We start from the raw sequence: 23,890 nt of genomic DNA, 5'->3' as shown, positions 1-23,890 counted from the left end.
AGATGGATAATATTCTCATAATGCCACTGAAAATGTTAGAAGTACAGCCTGAAGAGGAAGCAGTGAAAAGTCCATTGTTGTACCTGGAACCTCCTTTTAACTAGATTGTTCTATCTTTTGCTACCAAATATGTGGAAGTCAAATGTGCCCACTGACCTTCTTCCTGGTTATGGTGCTGACCATTGATGTTTGGCAGAACAAGTTTGGGAATTCAGTGATGAATTACTCCCAATGGAAAATGATTCTTATCAGTCACCAAACTGAGCTGCATAAAATGGAAGAAGATTTGATTTCGGTATTTGGTCATTTTTACTGACAACTTTAACATGGTTTTGGATAGATATGAAGCCAGTACCTCCAGGGATACTACTTAACAGAGACAGTGAAACATAGAACAATGAACTTAAGAGTCAGAAGAGATCTGGGTTCATATCCATAATGCATATGAGATATATGTCCATGAGCAATTCACCTAGTCTTAGTCTCAGTTTTCCTATACGAAAAATGAATAATAATACCTTAGTATCTACTTTACAGACCTTTTGAAAGCCATAAATAAGATAATCTATTGTAACATTCACACTTAGTAGCTGTGTGACTCTAAGCAAGATACTTAACCCTGTTTGCCTCAGTTTCCTCATCTGTAAAATGAACTAGAGAAGAAAATGGAAAACCACTCCAAAGTCTTTGCTAAGACTGCCCCAAATGGAGTCACAGAGTCAGATATGACTGAAACAACTGAACAACAAAAAAATTGTAGCCTTTCCAAAATTTTAAGGCATTATATAATCTCAAATTATGTCCTACTATAGTTAATCATTATTATATATCATTACAATAGATAATATATTTTATAATCATATATTAACTATTGATAAATATATGATACAATTTTATATTGTATTATCAGTGGAAACAGTACCAGGCCTGGAGTCAGGAAGATCCATTTTCCTAAGTTCAAATCTAGCCTCAGACACTTACTAGCTGTGTGACCCTGGACAAGTCACTTAACTATGTTTGCCTCAGTTTCTTCATCTGTAAAATGAGCCAGAGAATGAGATGGCAAACCACTCCAACATCTTTGCCAAGAAAACCCCAAATAGGCTCATGAAGAATCAGACATGACTCAAACAGCCCAGAAACAACAAATGATAAGAAAGTCAGTACTAATAACAATGAATAAGTTTGGGCTATTCTGATTTCTCCCTGACCTGCCAGACCTGGCCTAATCATCCCTGTCAGATAACTTTAAGTTAAAGATACTAACTTTAAGTTAGGTAACTTTAAGTTAAAGATGCTAACATTCCAGGAATGGGGCAAACATCAGTAAAAGAACAAAACAGAACAAAATAAAAAACCTATCTTGTATGATTTAGAAGTAGAGTAAACCTTTGTGGTTTTCTAGTCCTAATTTCTCACTTTTATAGAATCCGCAAACATGTATTAGTGACAAAACTGAGGCACAAGCTGGGTAAAATGAATTTTCCAAAGTCAAACACGTAGAATTTGAACACAAGTATTATGGTTCTAGATCCTGAGTTCTTTCCACTGCATCACCACTGTTGGTTGCCATGTGACCAATGTGCAGCTTTGGTCCCTCTGAAATGTGCAAAATTAAAACCCCATACAAAGGAATGAAATGAACAAGATATTTCTGTTGGTCCTTTAATAACAGATGCAGCTCCCATTATGACTTCACACATTTCAAGTTAGACATGGCCTTGGAGATCATCCAGTACAAGCTTTTCATTTTTACCAAGAAAGAAAATGTTAACTAGTGAATCTAACTAAATGACTTGTATGGTCATATAGCTGTGGAGCACAAGAGCTGGGACTCAACCCCACATACCCTGGGGTCTAGTTCAGTACTCTTTCCACAATGTGTTTCCTTGTTTAACCTATGGGAGGCAGCAAAGTGTAAGGGGAAGAGCTGTACTACTCATCCAGAGGGCTGAGTTCTAGTCTTGGCTCTCTGATAGCTAGCTTTCTGGCTTTGGGAAAATCATCAAATTTATTTTGATCCCGTTTCTTCATTCACAAAATAAGAGAGGCTGGAGCAGATATGATTTCTATGGATTCTTTCTACTATATCAATTGTAATAAGGTCCCCATCTCTTGTGCTTTCCCTCAAAGGAACATGAATGTACACTGCTGTTCTCCATCTCTGTCTGCATCCCTGTACCTCCACAGAGTCAACTCTAAGACTCTTAAGTTACAGAGCAGGTGCCTCTCTATATTGATAGAGGGAACTTTCTCACTGGAAGTTCCCTCTAACAATAATAAAAATAAGGGCAATGACAGTAACTAGCATTTATATCATACATATATCTCTATATATGTTACCTCACTTTACCACCACCACACCTCTATATGACAAGTGCTGTTGTTACCTCCCAAGGTTGAGATTGGTTAAGTGATTTACCTAATGTTATAGGGCTAATAAGCACTAGAAATAGAATTGGAACTAAAGGTCTTCCTAACTCCACATCTAGGCTTCTATCGACCATTTAGCTGACTTTGCCAAAGAAATCACAGGTCTGGTTAAAAAAAAAAATCAGAGGAAGAAAAGAAAGAAATATGTATTCTCATTCCTCTTATGCTCGTTCCTTTTCTTTTTATTCCTATATCTTATACTTGAAAACTGTATTTCTATAGCTTAATATAAAATCCCCCACTGGGACTGCCACGTTACCCTGAAATTCTTATCATTACTCACTGTTTGGGGTGAGAACATATATCTTCTCAGCACCCCTTTCTGCACACACACGCACACACACACACACACACACACACACACACACACACATCACAGATTGAAAGTCCTGAGTGCAAATTCTGGTTTTAACACTCAGACAAGTCACTTTATTTCCCTAAGTCTCAGTTTCTGTGTCTATAAAATGGATGTGAACAACACTATCTACCTCATAGGTTGCTGTGAGAGTTATATAAGATAACGTATGTAAAACACTTTGTAACCATAAAATACTCTCTAACTGTAAATGATTATAAATGTTATCAAGCTGATAAGCCACCTTGAGTTCTTTAGGATTTGGTATGCATATAAAAGATAAATGTCAGGGTGCAAAGTTAAAAGGGCACTTTTCTTTAAGAGCAGTGTAAGATTCAGTGTCTTGGCCAAATCTCCTTCCCAAAGGTTATAAAAACCCAGGCTGCGGACATGCTGAGTTGATCTTCTGCTGCCAAAAATCACAGGATGAAAATTCAATACTTAATTCACTGCCTAGCAGCCATCCAACCAGACAGGTACAGTGTGTACCTCTATTTACCAGAGATTCTTGCAATATTTATAAATAGCAAAATGCATGCAGCTATGCTTCAAATATGAAAAAAAAAACCCTGAAAAGTGATAAAAATAAGCTCTTTGGTGATGCTGATGGCTTATGTTGGAGGACAGGGCTGAGCCCCCTACCATAACCTAATTATGCTACATCTCAAATTTGCTGAGAGCAGCTATGTTTGGGGAGACATGATTACACAGCAATGCTCTGAGAGAGGGGTGACCACAGGGTTCTGCTGTACTTGGTCCACAACAAATGTGTTAGGACTCTGAAAACTGTCCCGGGGGCATTCAAATTTCAGAAAATTACCTCTGAAGGGGGGAGTTTTGTCAGTTTTTTTTAAAGTTCAGCCGCAGCAGAAAGAAATTATTCAAATACCGTCCATGACATCATCCCCTAAGCATTTTTGCCCAGCAAGCAAAGCAGAAAGAACATGAGCTATTTTGTTTCCTCAAACAAAGCTATTTCCTGTTACCACCATTCACAACTGTATCTAGACCCACATGACCCTCAGTGCCCAGCTGGTCCTTATAAGGCAATGGGGGGCGGTGGGGAAAGAAGGAGGAGGTAAACTGTCTTCTGGAGTAGAGGGAGGATGAATCTCTCTGCTCCTCTCCTCCATTTCTTTTCCTTTTTATCTCCTTTTGAGTGGATGTGTTTATAGCTTTGAGATCACTCAGTTTTGAGATACACAGCCGGGTAGTAAAATCACAGTCCTCATGGGCTGTTCAGAGATACCCCCCCTTCCTTACCCCCCACTGCATGATTCTACCTTTAGTGGAACTAAATATTGACTCAGCAGTATGTGGGGCTCGCTCTTGCTCTGGGAACAATGGATTGGAGATTACCAGGTTTAGTACTTGCTCTTTGCTACCATGGCAGATCTGCTTTCTGAGAAGGAAGTTCAGGAAAGGGAAGGTAAAGGAGGAAAAAAAGGTGGGGGGGGGGGGGGGGAGGGTTACTTCTTTCCCAATTGTTTTAGCTAACAATCTGTTGTGGCCCAGGAAACATAATTAATCTTGTGTTGTAATATTCCCCTTCTCCCTCCCTCACCGCCCCACCAAAAGCACATATGCATGGAAAACCATCACCCAGCTGTGCAGTGGCTTAGACTGTCTAATTCACAGAGAAGCTGGAGACAATGCCATGAGAGAGCGGCCCAAGGCCATCCCAGGCATTTGTTCTTCAGTAGCATTCTTATCAAGATTGTGGGAAAAAATTCTTGGAAAGGCTGCATTAATGTATCCAGAGAAAAAGGGTGAATGCAGCCTCTCTGGGAAGAATCATGACCTTCCCACCCCACCCCCCATCTTCCCGATTGAGCCTGGCTTGTGTGGATTGATGTGCTGTGGGAGAATCAAATAGGTGAGCTCAGTTTCTTTGCCATACTATCCATTCCAAACTATACAAACTCTCACTCCAAGTCTCTTCTCTACCAGGAACAGCCTGCCACCTCCTATCCACGGGGATTCTGAGGTTTTCTTTCCCATCTCTCCACAAATCCCATTTCCCACAGAAAAGCAGGGGGAATGAGGGGACCTCATATCCACAAACATGAAGTTTCTTCTTTGAACTCAAAAGCCAGAAACATTCCCTGAAATGAAAAACAAAAAATAACACATATTTCAGAACTGAATGACTTATTTACCATTTGTGTCAGGTTGGCATTTGGTTAGCTTTGTATTATCTGGGCAAATGATTTGGCTTTGGAATTTTAGCTGATTGTTGTGTTGTGGGGTGCTCTGGATTTGGAAACTAGGGCCCTGGAATCAAACAGCCAAATAACACTGTGGCTAGAAAGCTGAACTTAAAAGTCAGGCATTCAATTCCCTCCTCATTTACTAGCTACATGGCCAAAGACAGGTAGCCTGAATTCTTGGAGCCTGTTTCCTTACCAGATGAAAAAGGATTAATTATAACACCAGCCTCACAGGCTAGATTTTAGGCTCAATTGTTCTGTAGAGTGGTTTGTAAGACTGTATACACTGTGTGTGTGTATGAACCTCACCTTCATCCATATATATATATTTTTTTTAATTTATTTTTTATTTTTGCTTTTTTTTTAAAATTTATGTATTTAACTTTTAACATTCATTTTCACAAAATTTTAGGTTCCAAATTTTCTCCCCATTTATCCCCTCCCCCCACCCCAAAACACCAAGCATTCTAATTGCCCCTATGACCAATCTGCCCTCCCTTCTAACATCCCTCATCCCTCCCTTCCCTTGTCCCTATCTTCTCTTTTGTCCTGTAGGGCCAGATAACTTTCTATACCCCATTACCTGTATTTCTTATTTCCTAGTAGCAAGAACAGAACTTGACAATTGTTCCTAAAACTTTGAGTTCCAACTTCTCTTCATCCCTCCCTCCCCACCCATTCCCTTTGGGAAGGCAAGCAATTCAATATAGGCCATATCTGTGTAGTTTTGCAAATGGCTTCCATAATAGTCATGTTGTGTAAGACTGCCTATATTTCCCTCCATCCTATCCTGCCCCCCATTGCTTCTATTCTCTCTTTTGATCTTGCCTCTCCCCAAGAGGGTTGACTTCAAATTGCTCCCTCCTCCCACTGCCCTCCCTTCCATAATCCTCCCCACCCTGCTTATCCCCTTCACCCCCACTTTCCTGTATTGTAAGATAAGTTTTCATACCAAAATGAGTGTGCATTTTATTCCTTCCTTTAGTGGAATGTGATGAGAGTAAATTTCATGTTTTTCTCTCACCTCCCCTCTTTTTCCCTCCACTAAAAAGTCTTTTGCTTGCCTCTTTTATGAGAGATAATTTGCCCCATGCCATTCCTCTCTTTCTCCTCCCAATATATTTCTCTCTCACTGCTTGATTTCATTTTTTAAAGATATGATCCCATCCTCTTCAATTCACTTTGTGCACTCTGTCTCTATGTGTGTGTGTGTGTGTGCGTGTATGTGTGTGTAATCCCACCCAGTACCCAGATACTGAGAAAAGTTTCAAGAGTTACAAATATTGTCCTTCCATGTAGGAATGTAAACAGTTCAACTTTAGTAAGTCCCTTATGACTTCTCTTTGCTGTTTACCTTTTCATGCTTCTCTTCATTCTTGTGTTTGAAAGTCAAATTTTTTTTTTCAGCTCTGGTCTTTTCATCAAGAATGCTTGAAAGTCCTCTATTTCATTGAAAGACCAATTTTTCCCCTGAAGAATTATACTCAGTTTTGCTGGGTAGGTGATTCTTGGTTTTAGTCCTAGTTCCTTTGACTTCTGGAATATCCTATTCCACACCCTTCGATCCCTTAATGTTGAAGCTGCTAGATCTTGTGTTATCCTGATTGTATTTTCACAATATTTGAATTGTTTCTTTCTAGCTGCTTGCAATATATTCTCCTTGACCAGGAAACTCTGGAATTTGGCCACAATGTTCCTAAGAGTTTCTTTTTTTGGATCTCTTTCAGGTGGTGATTGGTGGATTCTTTCAATATTTATTTTGCCCTTTGGTTCTAGAAACTCAGGGCAGTTTTCCTTGAAAATTTCATGAAAGATGATGTCTAGAGTCTTTTTTTGATCATGACTTTCAGGTAGTCCCATAATTTTTAAATTGTCTCTCTTGGATCTATTTTCCAGGTCAGTTGTTTTGCCAATGAGATATTTCACATTATCTTCCATTTTTTCATTCATTTGGTTTTGTTTCGTGATTTCTTGGTTTCTCATAAAGTCATTAGCCTCTATCTGTTCTATTATAATTTTTAAAGAACTGCTTTCTTCAGTGAGCTTTTGGACCTCCTTTTCCATTTGGCTAATTCTGCTTTTTAAAGCATTCTTCTCCTCATTGGTTTTTTGAACCTCTTTTGCCAGTTGAGTTAGCTTATTTTTCAAGGTGTTATTTTCTTCAGCATATTTTTGGGTCTCCTTTAGCAGGGTGTGGACCTGCTTTTCATGCTTTTCTTGCACCTCTCTCATTTCTCTTCCCAGTTTTTCTTCCACCTCTCTAACTTGATTTTCAAAATCCTTTTTGAGCTCTTCCATGGCCTGAGCCCATTGAATATTTATTCTGGATGTTTGGGATATAGAAGCCTTGACTTCTGTGTCTTTCCCTGATAGTAAGCCTTGTTCTTCCTCACCCGAAAGGATGGGAGGAGATATCTGTTCACCTAGAAAGTAACCTTCTATGGTCATATTTTTTTTCTCTTTTCTGGGCATTTTCCCAGCCAGTGACTTGACTTCTGAGTGTCCTCTCCACACCCACCTCGCCTCCAGATCTGCCCAGCCAGCACTTGGGGTCTGAGATTCAAATGCTGCTTCCCAGCCTTAGGGCTTTTGGCGGGGGCAGGGCTGCTATTCAGTGTGAGTTCAGTTCAGGGCAGCCACAGGGGACTCAGTTCCCTCAGGGGGTTTGTGTGGAGACCTTCAACAATGGATCCGAGCTCCTGCCTGCTTTGGGAGCCCTTGTCCGCTGCTGCCTCTGCTGATGCCTCCTGAGGGGTCCTGAGTTATGGAGACACCCCACTCCCCTCTTGGAGAGCCAAAAAAGACTCTCTCACTGACCTTTAGCACCTGTGGGTGGAGGGACCTGTGTGGCTGCTGGAAATTCCATCCCTAAAGCCTGCTTGGATCTACTCCTCTTGGTGCTGTGGCCAAGGCAGGGCTGGGCTCTGCTCCGGGTCTGGTGCATGACAGACCTTTGGTGTTGGTTTTTCAGGTCCCTCTGGAACAGAAATCTCCTCTACTCGTTGTTCTGTGGCTTCTGCTGCTCCAGAATTTGTTGGGAGTTCTTCTTTACAGGTATTTTATGGGCTGTGGGTTTGGAACTAGCATATGTATACCTTTCTACTCTGCCATCTTGGCTCCTCCCCCTATATATATATATATTTTTAAACTAGTTCTGTGATTCCATTTGTATAGGGAACTACCAGTGAGGAAACCTATATCAATGCATAGCATTACCTACTCTGCAATTTAGTCTTAGGAAGTTACTTTGGGCACTGAAAAGTTAAATTGATTACCTCTGGGACCCTAGCCAGAGGTGTCAGAGGTGATACTTGAAGTCAGGTCTTTGTGACTAAGGTTGATTCTCCAACCACCATGCAAAGGTTGCCTCTCTTTGATGTTATGGAACTAAACAAAAATATGCCTTGCTATAACCAAGGCATGTCAATCCCCTTTCTCTTTTCTCCTGCTCCCACCATGCCCACTTTCCAGGCCTCTAAAAGCCATTGGGCAAAAGGGAAAAGGCCGGTCAATTAAGATAATCTCCTCATTAATAACGGAATTCAATTCAGTAAGCATTGATTGAGGGCCTGCTACATAAGGAAGGACATGTAAAGCCCTTTGTAGGATTTCTAATTTTCTTCATCCTCTGCAATAGATATTCGATCCAACAAAAATGTGAGCAACCAATATGTTTTAAGTATTATTCTTGGCCTCAAGAGATAGAAAGATGAGATAGTTCTTGTTCTCTAGATTAGACCATCTCCCCACTCCAATCCATCCTGTCTTCTCTCTCCTCTTCTGTCTGGCACTTAAGTGCTTTATGGCCTGTTCCCTTTCTACCTTTTCAGTCTTCTTATGCTTTACTCCCCTCTATGTACTCTATGGTCCTGTTGTCCCTGGAGCACTCTAGTCTGTGTTTTTTACTGGCATCACCCTCCCCACTCAACTCTGCCTCCTAGCTTCCTCCAAGACTCAGTGCAAACCCTACTTGTGTCAGGAGGCCTTTCTCAGTTGCCTAGCTTCTATTGCCTTCCCCTGAGACTAATTTCTACTTTCACTGTATACATCTTAAATGTACATAGTTATTTGAAAGCTGTCTCCCCTATAAGAATGACAGCTTCTTGAAAATGAGGACAGTTTTTGTCTTTCTTTGTATCCCCAGGACTTATGTTACAGTCCCTGGCACATAGGAAGCATTCAATAAGTGCATCCTGACTGAAATTCTCCTGGCATGAACCGGATAGAAATTCCATGCCGAATATGCCATTTTTCAGAAAGCTCTGCTTACAGACTAATGGGGTGATTCCAAATGGATTTTTTTAAAGGACATTTGTTTGAGTAAGAAAAGAGTATAAATTAGTTTAACTGTGAAAAATGAGAGAGCTGAAATATCCCAGAAGACAGAATTAACTTGTAGTCAAGAATCCACTCTTGCCTCTTGGCCTCTGGGCAGGTCACTTGGTCCATCAGGGACCCTGGTTAGCAACAGATAAAACAAGAGCATTGACTTACATAGAGACAGGGTAATGGCAAGTGTATGAGGCCTGTGAGATGAAAGCTACTGTGGATATGCAAATTATTATTTTATTATGTGATGTTATCAACAGAATCCAAAGCAAAATACCCCCTTTGAAGGCTACCTCCTTCAACTGGCTGAAAGCACCATGCATCCATCTCCAAAAGCTACAGATATTTGACTGCACAGATAATTGCCTCCCCTCCCAGTTTGTTTCATCTACTCTACTTAGGAATTATCTTGGGTAGTTTCTCTTGAGGGGGTTACATTGCCATCTCAGCTCAACATTCCTCAGTAAATTGAACAAAATAGTTGCTATAAATCCCCAAGGAGAAGCAATACATCTTCATTATGGTAATTATGTTTTATGTTGGGGGCTTTTTCATATAAAATAGGTATCAAAGCTTTAATTTAAGTTCAAAAGACTGCAAATTGCTGATGGCAAAAACTTCAGCTAAAAAACCCAGTTGTTTTGGAAGGGAGGGTTTTCCTTACCTCAGAAAAGCTTCTTTGCAGTCACTTATTAAGGTACAAAGAGATAGGTTGCACTGGGAAGCCTCAGGACACAGAATAGAAAGAGAAACACATGCTCTCTCCTACAGGAAGCCATTGTACCCTGCATTCTAAGGTTGGCGTGTTTGGTTCTCTCCTCCTCTCTGGCAAGAGGGAGTCAGTCACACATTCTCTTACAAATGACAAAAGAAAAATTCCTTCTGAGATTCAACTTGCCCCCAACATGCTCTTCATGTACTTAGATTTGGCAGACCATGTCCTTGTCCATGGCTTGACCATTTACCAAATGATCGTAGAAGGGCAAATGCTTTGCCACTTTTGGGGGGCATGTGAGTGTGAGCAAATGAAAAGGGACCAAGAACATCTGTTCTCTCTAATTAATCCCTCACATGGGAAGGTCCTGGAAATACTAGTTCAAACACTTGTGACATATTAAAATGGCTGTCAGCAAATTGAAGGAGCCAAATGTTGGGGCTACTGCTTCTATTAACCTGCTCTATGTAGACTCATAGAATCTCATTTGGAAAGGATTTTAGCGAACTCCTAGGCCAGTCCCACCCAACATGCATATCCCTTCTACAGTCACCCTTAAAAAGGCCATCTGGCTCTACTTAATGACCTCTATTTATAGACCACAGGATCATAGATCTATATGTTAAAAAGAGTCTCACAGGTCATCTAGTACAACTGTTCTTTTTATTTAAAAAAGAAAGAATTAGCAGATGAAAATCTCACTAACTCATTAGAAGACCCATTTGAATTTTGAAAGCACAATTGGTTAGGGAGTTTCTCCATAATAACAATCAATGACGGTGACAGCATTTCCTTAGCAATCTAAGGTTTGCTAAGTTATCTCTCTCTTTTTCTGTACATATATATATGTGTGTATGCATGTGTATGTATGTGTATAATTTGTGTGTGTGCATATATATATATGTGTGTGTGTGTGTATATATTCTAAGCACTAGTCCTAGTTCTGTTTCTGGGGGATAAAACCAAAAGAGTCTTTTCTGCATGACATCCTTTCACACTTTCAATGTGTTGGAGTGAAAAGAATAGATCATTTATCTCCTCTGGCCTTTGGTTTCTTTATCTATAAATTACCTTAAATTTCTTTTGCATAATTTTTATATATGAAAGAGACAGCCTTTTCTAGTTGAGAGCAGGCCTCAGAGTCAAGAAGACCTGGCTTTAAGCCCTGCCTTTGACACATAGTGGTAATATGATCCTGGCAAACCACTTAACGTTGCAGTTAACTCTCTAGAACTATAAACTGCAGAGAAGATTCCAATGTGCCTTGGTAGAGGAAGTTCTCCCCTGGTAATGGAACCTATGAAATTATCAATTACATACACACACACAGGCACATGCATGTATGTATATATATATATATATATAATACATACATACATATACACATGTATGTACATACATACTTACATACACATATACATATTGTCTTTCATGATCAAATGTTAGCTCCTTGAGGTCAGGGGCTGTTTCATTTTGTTCTGTATCATCTCCAGTGCCTAAGATAGTGCCTGGCACATAGGAGATGTTTTTACAAAGACTCATTGAATAACAAACTGACTCATTGAGACTGGATGATATTTGTCAAGTCCCTTCCTGCTCTGAATTCTCCGATTTATAGACAAAACTAATACTTCTCTTAAGTTTTCTATTGTCCAAGTTCAGTATTCTCATTTTGACCAATCCTCCAATGACCTGCTTCCAAGTCCTCTCACCATCCTGATTGCTACCCTTCGGACTGCTGATGTTTATCCTAAGACAGGGCCCCCAGAACAAGACAGAACACCCTAAATGTGGTCTGTTATACTTACCAGATGTCATGTTTACATCTGTAAGCTCTTTTCATCAGATACCAAAAGGAAGGAGAAATGGCAATGGGGCAGCTTATGTATTATTTCAACCAGAGAGATTTGTAAATGCAAGAGTTTGCCTCATTCTGTCCTTGTTTCCTGAAATATAATAAGGTGGTTTCAGACCCACTTGAAAAAGCAATGACATACACTACTCTATGTAAAGTGCTGCCTTAAATTCAAACTTGGAATTTGTTTTCTAGAAAAGTTTACACTGAAGCTACTTCTAGTCAAATGAAATCTTTCATTAAGAAAACCATGGACTGAATTTTGTAGTTTTTAGCACATGTAATATGATGGTGAGCCAGGAGACCAGGGTTCTGGTACCAGCTTCAGGTAGTTTCTTAGCTCACATGGAATCAGCATTTTAATACCTTCCATATAATAATTTATGCTCCATAATTTGTGAAATTTCAGAGATGGAAAGGGCAATAGAGGTTTTCTAGTACAAGTTCCTAATTTACAATTTCATACATACCATCATACAAACCTGTGGTAAAAAAGGGGATAAGTCTTTTTATCCCCATTCAACAAATAAGGTAAGTGAGGGCTACTTAATACATAGTATATAGCATCAAGGAAAAAAGCACTGGTTTTGGAGTCAGATGATCTGGGTTCAAGTCTAAACTCTGCCAATCTATATGACCTTAGAAGTTCATTTAACCTCTATGGATTTTCCAGTTTCTTTATTTATGAAATGAGGGAGATAGACTTAAATGACCTCTGAGGTCCTTTTGAACTTTAAATCTGTGATGATATGACGATGTAGCAGTAGCACAGTTGGCCTTAAATCCAGGTAGCCTGGCTGGTTTACTCATTTAGAAAATGAGTATAATATTTCAGAAAATAGTGTTGGTAATAAATAACAGATTTAACACCTGGAAAGACAGATGGTATAGACCTGCAGTCCTTGATGTTGGGGAGGCTGAAACTGGTGGACCACTTGAGTTCAGGAGTTCTGAACTAAAGCTAGGGCTAAAGCCAATCAGATACGTATACTGTCTGGCATCAATACACTAAGTCCCATACTGTTTGGAGATTTACCAGACTACCTAAGGAGTGACAAAGTGACCCAGGTCAGGAAAAGGAGCAGATCAAAGTTTCTGTGCCAATCAGAATTGAGACTGGGCCTGTGATTGTTATTACTAACCTGGGTGAGATGAAGGAAGGAAGGAAGGAAGGAAGGAAGGAAGGAAGGAAGGAAGGAAGGAAGGAAGGAAGGAAGGAAGGAAGGAAGGAAAGAAGGGAAAAAGAAAAATAGAAAAAAATATTGTCACACAGTTTGTGAATTCTTCTTTCATGACTTCTTTTTACCCCAGTTTTCATAAAAATCTCTTACTAGCACTATGTGTAGACAATAAAAAGAAAAAAATTAGAGAGATGACTGTTCCATAATTAGACTTTGATATTTCATTGAGGGTGGTTCAGTTAATAGAACAGTGGACTTGGAGTCAGGAAGACAAGTTCAAATTCTCTCTCAGACACTTACTAGCTGTCTGATCTTAGGCAAGTAACTTCTCTCAGTTTCAGTTTCCTCATCTGCACAATGGGGATAATGGTAGCACCTATCTCACAGGGATGGTGTAAGGATCAAATGAGGTAACATATATTACATGCTCTTTAAAGCATTAAATGAAAGTTGTTATTGTTACAATTGATACAATCTCCAATAGCGCACAGAAAAAACCCACTTTCTCATCCTTTGTGATTCTTCTCTATATTCTCCAATAAGTCTGAGGATCTACTCATGTACTGAAGGACTTCCTGAAGGACTTCTAACATTCAGTGGATACTGATGTAGTACTCAGTCTATCCATGCACTACCACTTGTATTTTGCCTGAAGTTGCTCAAATAGTCATGTAAGCAGTATTCATTAAAGATCAAACATTTCTTAGGTAACTTTCATATTATGTCTTTCATGAAAGTAATCACAATTCGTATATCTCTGCCTACTGGCTCAAATATGTCTCTACACTGTCCTTTGGGTCACTTGTAATTTGACTCTATGACAATTTTATTGCTTCATAATTTATAGTCAGATAGTGACATAAAAGGAATATTAATATTACAACAATTGGGTTTTGTGCAAAGGATCTGCTTGGGATCACTATAAGTGCTGCATAATTCCCCAAAAGCAGTCTAGGCTTCTCTCTTTTTTCTACTCAATATTGAGCTCAGTGCCTGTGTTATCCTTCTGGAATGCTTGGCTAAAATATGCAACTATCTTTTGCCTTCAGCATTTAGCACAGTGCCTGGCACAAAGGAGGTGCTTTGTAAGTACTTACTCACTGCTTCATTCCCATGATTTTCCTTTTATCTTTTTAATCACTTTGTGATCTCCTTCATTGATTCTTCATGTTCTACCTGATTTTTTAATGTGTCAATCCTTGGAGCCCTTTGTCTTTCTCTGTGAACTATTAAAAATTTCATTCATTCCCATAGCTTTAACATCACCATTATTTAAATGACTCCTAAATCTATATTTCTTTTTCTGTCCTTTCTTCTGAGCTACTGAACAGCATCTTTACGGTCTTATAGGAATTCTCAATTTGAAGGACCCACCAGCACTTCAACCTCAACATATCCAAAACTGAGCTGGTTATTTTTATTTCGACTCCTAAACCTCTTCCTCACTATTTCTATTTGAGTTCATTTACTATTCACCCTGTCTTTCTCATCCATAACCTTTGGGTTTTCTTTCACTCTTCCTTTTTCTTCATCTCATATTAAATCCATTACCACTTGTAATTTTTTAATTCTATCGTCACCACCTTGGTATAACTTTATCATCTCTCTAGACCACGGGTGGGCAAAGCATGGCTTGAGAGACTAAATCTGTACTGCACATGAACTAAGAATGTTTTTTCCAATTTTAAATACAATAAAACTTTACTTAACTATACAAAAACAGGCTCATGGGTCGTGGTTTGCTGACTCCTGATCTAAAATTTGCAATGATCTAATACAATTTGTTGCTTCCATCTTCCTCTCTGGTCCATCCTTTATAATGTGGTCAACCTAGCACTCCTTCTGTATAGATCTAGCTAGCTGTAGCACCTTCCCAGAATTTAGAAATCTTCACTGACTCCATATTTCTCATTAAGTTTAAACTGCTCTACCTGGCATTCTTGGCTCTCGGTAATCTGAACCCATCATACCTTACCAATCTTATCTCATCTTATTTCACTCTATCAACTCCATACTTTAGCCATATTGGAGTGGACTATTCCAGTCCCCTGAAAACCCATTACATGCTAAAATTCCCTTCTCTTTATTCACACTATTTCCTTAATATGGAATTTCCTCCCTTATCCTGATGAATTTTAATCCCAAATCAAATGCCACTTTCCCAGGAGGCCAAAAATCAAGGTTTTAGGATGAGGATGAAGAGCCAGTAAAACAGAAAAGGAATGTTTAGAGAGATAGTGGGGAGAATCAGGAGAGTAGGCTATCTCTGAAAGCAAGGAAAGAGAGAATATCTGATAGGAGAGATTGGTAAACAGTGTCAAAGATGTAGAGAAGCAGATGATAACCAGTATTGAATTTAGTTATTAGGTGGTCACTGATGACATCCTTGACAAGTTTTCCCTGATTAGTAATTCCTCTGGTCAGTAATGCCTTTCCTTCTTAGTTCCCACAAAAAAAAACAAACAAACAAACATAAAAAACCAAACAAAAACTAATGCATTTATCATGTCATGTTGTATATTATAGTTGTCTATGTTGGCATCTTAGTCCTTCTGTTAACTCCAGGAGAAGAGGGAGGAGATCTTATCTGAACCTTGTATCGCTCCAGACTGAACTCTGTACACAGACAGTACTTGATAAATGTTTGCTGTATTTGTGTGCAACCAAAAAGGAATACACTGGACTCTTAAGTATAGCGTCAGGAAGGCTAGTGCTAGAATTAGCTGAAAGGGCAAAAATGTTAAGAACCAGATAAAGAGTTTTGCTTATTCCCTTGTTTGTTTTTCACTTCGTTCTGAGCAACAAGAAGAAAAAGAACAATGAAGGGGCCACCCCGCTATCTGGGGCTAGTGGCTCTAATGTTTACAGACAAGAGAAACACAACTGAACTCCTCAACTCTTCTTTTGCTTTCTTCTTCCAGATTGAAAAAGGTGGTAAGAGCATGAGGAAGAAGGAGTTTTGCATCTCCCTGGGTAAACTGGAAAATCCCCATGTTTTTTAGTCTCAGTAGAGGATGACACAGATACACTGTCAGCAAGATTTGTCAAAAAGTCAGCAAGATGTAGACCATAAGAGTACATCCCACAATGCTTTGCTCTAACTCGTCTAGTGCCTGAGAGCAGCTGAGTTTATAGTCATTACAGGGGGAGCCAAAGATTGAGTTCCAGCCTTTGATTCTCAAAAGCTCTGGCTTTTGTCAGGTTAAACCAGATGCCAATGCTTATGCTGGTGTGTGAGTGAAGAACATTACAGATGCCCTTCTTCATTGGTGCGGAAAATGAAGCCGTCAGAACATGTAATGTAGCTCACTGGTGGCTAAATTGTAAATTGTCTCTAAATAAATAGGTTTTCCTTCCAGAGTTACTAATAAGATGGGTATTGTTCTTCTTCTAAAAAGCTACTTTTAAAGAGAGACATTCAGCCAAGTAGGGCAAGAAATCTGAAAAATTCACATTTCATGTTAACTTTTAAAAACTGATGGAGATTGTTTTTCATATACTCATATTTTGTACAGAGGGATAGTTAATTAATCAACAAGTATTTTTTGACTGCTTATGCCCAACATAATGAGGATTACACAATGAAGATTACAAAAGAGATATGAGTGAGTCCTTGAGGAATTTACATTGCAGTTCAGAAGACAAGACATATGCATAAAACTATTAAGAGAACAGTATGCAATAAAGTACAAAGTTATGTGCTGCAGACTATATATATATACATATATGTATATGTGTATGTGTGTATATATACATATATGTTTGTATACATGTGTATGTATATATGTGTGTGTGTATATATATGTATATATGTATGTATGTATGTATGTATAGTCAGAGTTTAAAGAAATGAGACAGCAGTATGCAGTCAGTGAAAGAAAAGTACGACCTTTCATTCTAGGTCCAAAAGGTAGGAAAGAGAAATAATAGCTCACATTTACATACACCTTCATTCACATTAAGGTTTGCCAAGGGATTTTGCATAGTGATCTCATTTGGTCATCACAATAACCCAGTAAGGCAGGTGCCAGCAGGTGCCATCCCTTTTCTTACTTTACAGATGAAAAAAATGAATCTTGGGGAGGTTGTGACTTTCCCACATGGATAGCCAGTGTCAGAGGCAGGATTTGAACTCAAAGTTCCTGCCATGGTGTCTCCTGCTATCCTCCCCTCCCTCCCACCTCCCCATCAACTTTCCCCTCTGATACAAGTCTACAGCAATATATGTGCTGGGTGGAGTAAGTGAATCAATAAGAGGAAAAATATCAAGCATCCTTTTCACTTAATGCTATTCTGTCTTGTATTGTTTTCTAATTGTTCTATGTAGGTATCTTTCCTCTTCAGTTCCTTATGGACTATTACATCTTTCTCTTGGTCTAGAAACTCTCCTAGAATGGAGATGTAGAAGAAGAATTTTGTGCCTGGTCAATACTCCTTCAATGCAGTGTGCTTCTGAAAGGCAATGGTTTAATGGATAGACAGACAGCCTAGAGACCAGGAAAACCTGGCTTCAGGTCCTGTCTCTTAGCCATACTGGATGTATGACCCTGGGCAAGTCATTTAATTTCTCAATGCTCTATACAACCCTCTAGGAATTTAAGTTGCACAGAAAGTTCGGTCCTGCCTTGGTAATTGAATTTTCTTCACCAGGAATTTCCTAAATCAATTAAATCATAGGTCCAGTCCTTCCTAAGAGGCCATAGCTGTCCTTGTCACTGTCATCATTATCATCGTCCTGACCATCAATATCGTCGTGTTTATTAGGAGACTGCTATAGGTCATGAATGGTCTTGCATTTCCTATTAAGTAAGGCAATAAATTCCCTCATGACCACAAAAATAGTGCCAGACTGTCATGGCATACTTTGATTCTCTGTTATAATTTACTACCCTCCCCCCACAACGCCTCAGACCCAACCACATTTCAAACTGATAAAGATAAATAAAGTGCTAACAATCATAGTAGCTATAAGGATGGAAATGGGAGAGAAGTGAGTGATGGAGGGTTCCTGGGGGGAAAGGAGCTCTAGAACCTAAATACAGATCATCGTGAAAGTATTATCCTAGTGGAACCTCTGTTCTTCATGAATGGCTGGCCTCATCTCATTTTCAAACATTTCTTTTGGGGAAGGCATGATGTTTTTCAAACACAAGCATGGGCAGGAGCTATGAGATACAGCTGCATGCTTTGTCTGATCCACCTGATATCAAGTGGCCCTTTCAATGTTTCTGAGGCAATTTACACGAAAAGCTGGCAGAGGACCTGATCGAATATTCAATGCCCAAAGATTCAATTCTGAAATCTGAACTTGCTATCTGCACTCTTGGCTCTGAACGTACCCTACCTGCTCTCTCTTTAAATGAAAAGGGAGTTCAGTGAGGCATGCTGGAGTGAAGCTTAGTGTTGTATGGAATCATTAAATTGTCTGAACTTCACCTTTACCTGTCTCCTCTCCCAGTGGGGAGCCTCTTCATTAAACACAATGAAAACTATTGAATTTTAAATAAGGAAAAAAGTGAATTGTAAGAACAGCACTTCTTTCCCCCCTTCCCCCATCTTCTCAGGAAGATTATGTTGTGCTATTAACTAGTGAGGAGCCAAAGATGCAGAAGGAATTGGAGGTGCTTTGAATCTCTTGCTGTGCATCAGCCAGGAGAGGGTCTTTGGTGGATTGCTACAGGGTTCTTTCCCTGGTCCTGTTCTATTCATCAGTTTTATCATTGGATTAAATGAAGACATAGAAGGTATGGTGTCTGGATTTCTAAGTAACACTTCACTAGAAGGAATATCTGATATGATGTATGACAGATTGTGGAATATCATGGAACAATATCAAGGTTCCGAATTATCACAAGGAGCTTCTGAAATTATGTAAATTCTTTGAGGACAGGGAAGTAGGTGTGATGAAATGGGGGGAAAAGATGGATTTGAAGTCAGAGGACTTGAGTCTGAGCTCCACCATTCCTATCTGTACATCTCTGTGTCTTCATTTACTTTTATCTATAAAATGAGTCAGATTACATAATATCTGAGATTTTCCAAACACCACATTCAAAATTATATGACTGCTCTATTTTTGTCTGCTTCATTAACACCTAGAACGTAGTATGGACTTAATAAAGATTGTAAAGATAGTTGTTTTCAATGAACAAGGATTTGTTTTTTCTCTCTTTCACTACCCTCCCCACTTAAAATAACACTCTTGTAACAAATGTGCCTTGTAAATCACAACAAATTTCCACATTGACTATGTCTAAAAATGTATGTCTCAACCTGTATATTGAATTTATAATCTGTCATGAAGTGAGTAACAAAATGAATGGTTTCTGAGATGCTTGGGCAGACATATTAACTGATGCAGTACTAAATAAGTAGAATCAGGAGACCAATTTTTACAACAAAATCAACAATTTTGAAAGATTTAAAAACTCTGCTAAATGCAATGACCAAACTTAATTCCAGAAGACCAATGATGAAGAATGTTTTGTAAATATTTGAATTACTGAAGAAACACTCAAAACTCTGGAAAATTTTGCCACGATAAGAAAGCGAAATAAAGCTAAATTAGCATAGCCACTTACATGAAAAAAAGATTTGCACAAAAATAGCATGGAATGAGCCCAAGTCAGGGGATGGAGGGATCTATCTTATAAAACAGGTACAAGGGTTTTAAGTTGACTACAAGAGTAATCGATCATCAACCAACAAACTTTCCATATGCTAGACACTGTGCTGATATTCATATATTAATGTATTTATAATGATATAATATAATATAATGTAATGTAATATAATGTAACATAACATAATATAATATAATGATAATAAATGATATTTATGTTTTTATGTATTAAACTGCAGTTTCCTTATTGAGGGTTAATTAGGGAAACAAAGAGAAAAGCAAAACAGACCCTATCCTAGAGGAAGTTACATTCTAATGTATATACACACATACACATGTACACACAATATATTCATATGTGTATATACACACTATATATCCATCTATACAATAATGTATATACACATATGTACATATCCACACAAGAGTAAATAAAATAAAAATGAAAGGTAGTAGGGAAGCCATAGTATAATGTAACTAAGAAAAAGGCTAATAAAATCTTAATTAATAGAATGAGACTATATTAATGGAAATAAAAGCTGCTCTGTTTGCTCTGAACTTGTCACAGCACATATGAAAAATGATGCTCTCTTCCTGGAGACAGAGTTTAAGACAAAAAATGTAAGGTTTGCCCCAGGATAGGGTGTCCAGAATGATGAGAGGGTCTTGAAAACATGACATACCAGGAAAAAAAGATGAAAAAATGGAGGATGTTTAGATTCAAGAAAAGAAGACTAAGCTTTGACATGATCTTTGCCTTTAGATATTTGAAGTGCTTTCATGTCAACAAAAGTGTAGATTTATTTTGTCCTTCTCCAAGGGGAAAAACAAGATCAGTAGAGGAAGGGAAAAGGTATAGGAAGACAGATATATCAGTTCGCTATAAGACATAACTTTAAACATCTAGACTAGTTCAGCAATGGTACAGACCATCTACTGAGGCAGAAAGTTTCTATCTATATAAAACACTTCAATAGAGGTTGAATAAGTAGTTGTTAGGGATGCCATAGATTAAAGAGAATCCTGAATTGGGTGGGATTATAAACTGGATTAGAGATCATGATATCTTAGATTTAGAGCCATAGGGAACTTGTAAATTTCTTTCCTACTCTTAGGATTCTGTGGATAGGAAGCTAGGAGGTGCTGTGGTTAGTGTTACACTTGAAGTCAGGAAGACCTGAGTTCAAATTCTGATTTGGATAGCTTGTACCTCTGAACAATTCAATTAAGTTCTATGTACCTCAATTTCCTCATCATTAAAAATGGGATAAGACTACCTAGTTCCCAGGTTTGTTATGAGGATAAAATCGCCTATTTGTAAAGCACTGTACAAAAAAAAAAGTGCTATATGAAAATACTTGCTGTCTTACCACATGCTCTCAGGTGACTTAAGATCATATTTTGAGCAGTTTTATTTCTTACATAACTCTCCCTTTGTTTGGTAGTCACTGTCCTCTCTTCAGTTTTGGGATGTTTGTCAGAACAGCACTAGAGAATCCAGTCGGTTGAGTAGCAAATCGATTAGATAACCATATAATTGATGAATAGTTCTGCATTGGTGTCACCATACTGTCCCAAATCAACCTGTTTATCTAGGGCTGTTTCTAGGTAACAACTAACAACATTGATTGGGTCAGCTCTTCGAAAAGCTGGAGAAAAAAATGGTCAAATTCCCTGTCTGACAAAACTGATCATTGAATGCAAGCAAAATAGGTAGGATCACAGAATTTAGATAAATGTGGCTGCTGTATAGATACACAGCCTGATAATGGTAATAATTGACAAAATATTTTTCCATTTAAATCAATATAGACCCTTTATTTCAAAAATAAGTATCTATCTATCATCTATCTATCATCTATCTATCATCTATCTGTCTATCTATCTATCTATCTATCTATCTATCTATCTATCTATCTATCTACCTATCTATCTATCTATCTCTCCATCTATCTTTTACCTTTCTATCTAGGTTGACCTCATGGGCCAGCTATTGACTGGCATGGTAGCTTTAATCTGCTCTGTTTTTGACCTGGCCCAATCTACCCCTCCTTAGGCCGCCTCCCCACTCCTAGGGTTTGCACCTTTGGTTCTAGGTTTGGTGTGGATGCATTGGTCTTTTTCAGCTTAGAACTCCTTATCTCAAGCTATCTACCAGTCTCAATCTCTTCCATTAGTAAATACTACAGATGTGTGCCCCCATGCCTGCTAAGAGAGATTTTTAAAAACAGAGCTTCTTAATAAAATAGGTGACCTTGGACAATTCATTTAGCCCCTCCAACCTCAATTTCTTCAAATGTAGAAGAAGGGGATTAAACTAAATTACCTTTAAAGATTCTTCTAGCTCAAAAGTGTTGATGTTAAGAAACCTGTCAATCAACTAGCTTTTATTGGTCACCTAAGTAACCAAAACTGTCCTAGAGATTAAGGGCAATATCAGAGAAATGTGAAACACTGCCCATACTCACAAGAAATTTTCAGTCTATTTGAGAAAAAAAGACTCAGACATCTGAAGTAATCCAAGAGTGTATATTAAATGATACTAGTGTGGGTTTGACTATAATTACAGTAGGTATTCAGATGAGACAGTGATCACTGGGTCAGGGGAAGGGCCAGGGGGAGATGAAGAGGGAAAGACCAGAATATTTGGGAAAGAATTCATGGAGAAGATAGGACCTGAAGTAGAAATTGCCCTAGTGAGTCAAGGCAGAATGCCAGTCCCCTGGAGAAAAGCCACTGCCAGTCAAGTCCCTTGTCTTTCTTACTTTCTCTTCACAGCATGGGAGTAGCCACTGCACTGGTTATCAGAACCTGGCTCTTGGAAATCTGTCTCTGTCTCTGTGGGAAGTTAACAGTTCCCTTTTCTTTCCCTTATAAATATTTGATGGTTTCTCTGTAAATGGAAACATGATAAAACAGTGAAGCTTATCAAGGTCAAGTTGTCTGTTGTGTCTGACTCTTACCCTCACCCTGAGCATAGTGAGTTCTCTCTCCACAGCTCACCTTGCTAAAATTGACTCCCCCCAAAGAGGCCTGTTTCAAAATGCTTCTTCACAGAAGCAATGTAGCATAGTGGAACAATGTTATCATGATTACAGAAAGACCTTGGCTATAAGAAGACCCCAGCATGAATCCTATCTGACGTTTAGTAGGTACTGGTGCTCTCCTTGTGCCTTTCCCCCAAATAATCATTGCCCTGAACCTATTTTGTGTGTTTGTGTGTGTGTGTGTGTTTACAATTTCTTGATGCAATCTAAGCTCTTTGAGGGCTTCCATTCTCCCTGTACTTGAGGTCTTCAGTATTCATGCTACCATTTTGCTCAAACACTCTGGCTTCTCCATTCCTCAACTCCCTTTGGCTCTACTTCCCCCCAGGCACAAAGCTGAGATTCTCTTGATTTCATCATCACACATAGGTGTCCTCCTTCTATCATCAAGGACTTTGAATTCTGCTCCCTGACCAGAATGTCTATCACTTACATGTTATCTCTGTATCCCCAGTGTCTAGCATAGTGCTTAGCACATAGTAGGTATGTGCCAATATTTTTTGGTTTGTAGACTGAGTGTGACTGTGGGCAAGTCACTTCATCCCTCTAAGCCTTGTTTGGAAAATGAGGGTTATTAATAGCACCAAGGTCACTTCTGCATTGTGGTGAGGCTCAAATGAGACAATGCATATAAATTTCTCAGCCAACCTGAAAAGGCTCTATAAATGTCAGCTCTTATTATGACACCTGGGCACTTGGATCAGGATGAGATCAGTGTTTTATCTACCTTTTCTTCTTGGAAAAGGAATGAGTCAGGCTAATCAACATTTCTGAGAGTTAATTCTCAAGATCACCTAGAGAAGCAGGTATTCTTTCCAGCTGAATGACTGAAGCATAACAGTGATTTTTTTTTCCAAAGGTATCACATAAGTAAAGAGTTGCATAATAGGAACCTAAAACAATGATTCTGGCATCCTGTCTCTTATTAGGAGAAGTGACATGATGTTCTAGAAAGAGTACTGTGTCAGGATTCAAAAGATATTGATTCTAGTTCCATCTCCCTCCCTATGTCAGGACCTATTGCTAAATATTTATGAGCTGAATTCACCAATTTAGGAAGATAATCCAAAGCTAAGTCTAGGTTAAGACTTGGTGAAGATAAGGTCAATCAATGACAATCCAAGAGGAATTTGAAGGCAAATC

General features: G+C 38.8%; 1 long non-coding RNA gene across 2 annotated transcripts in view; it reads right to left on the bottom strand.

Moving 5' to 3' along the window:
- Positions 1-2,782: 2,782 nt before the first annotated feature.
- The window catches only part of LOC140532907 (uncharacterized), a 77,065-nt gene continuing 55,957 nt past the window's right edge, over positions 2,783-23,890 (bottom strand). For both annotated transcript variants that reach the window (XR_011976733.1, XR_011976734.1), the window contains exons 3-4: positions 11,851-11,988; positions 2,783-4,893 (exon numbers count right to left, since the gene is read on the bottom strand). This is a non-coding gene — a long non-coding RNA (uncharacterized lncRNA). The remainder of the gene's footprint in view (positions 4,894-11,850; positions 11,989-23,890) is intronic.

Source organism: Notamacropus eugenii, chromosome 3 (assembly GCF_028372415.1).
Source record: "Notamacropus eugenii isolate mMacEug1 chromosome 3, mMacEug1.pri_v2, whole genome shotgun sequence".
In the NCBI taxonomy this organism is placed as follows: Eukaryota; Metazoa; Chordata; class Mammalia; order Diprotodontia; family Macropodidae; genus Notamacropus; species Notamacropus eugenii.
This window is presented reverse-complemented; position numbering and strand designations above follow the sequence as displayed.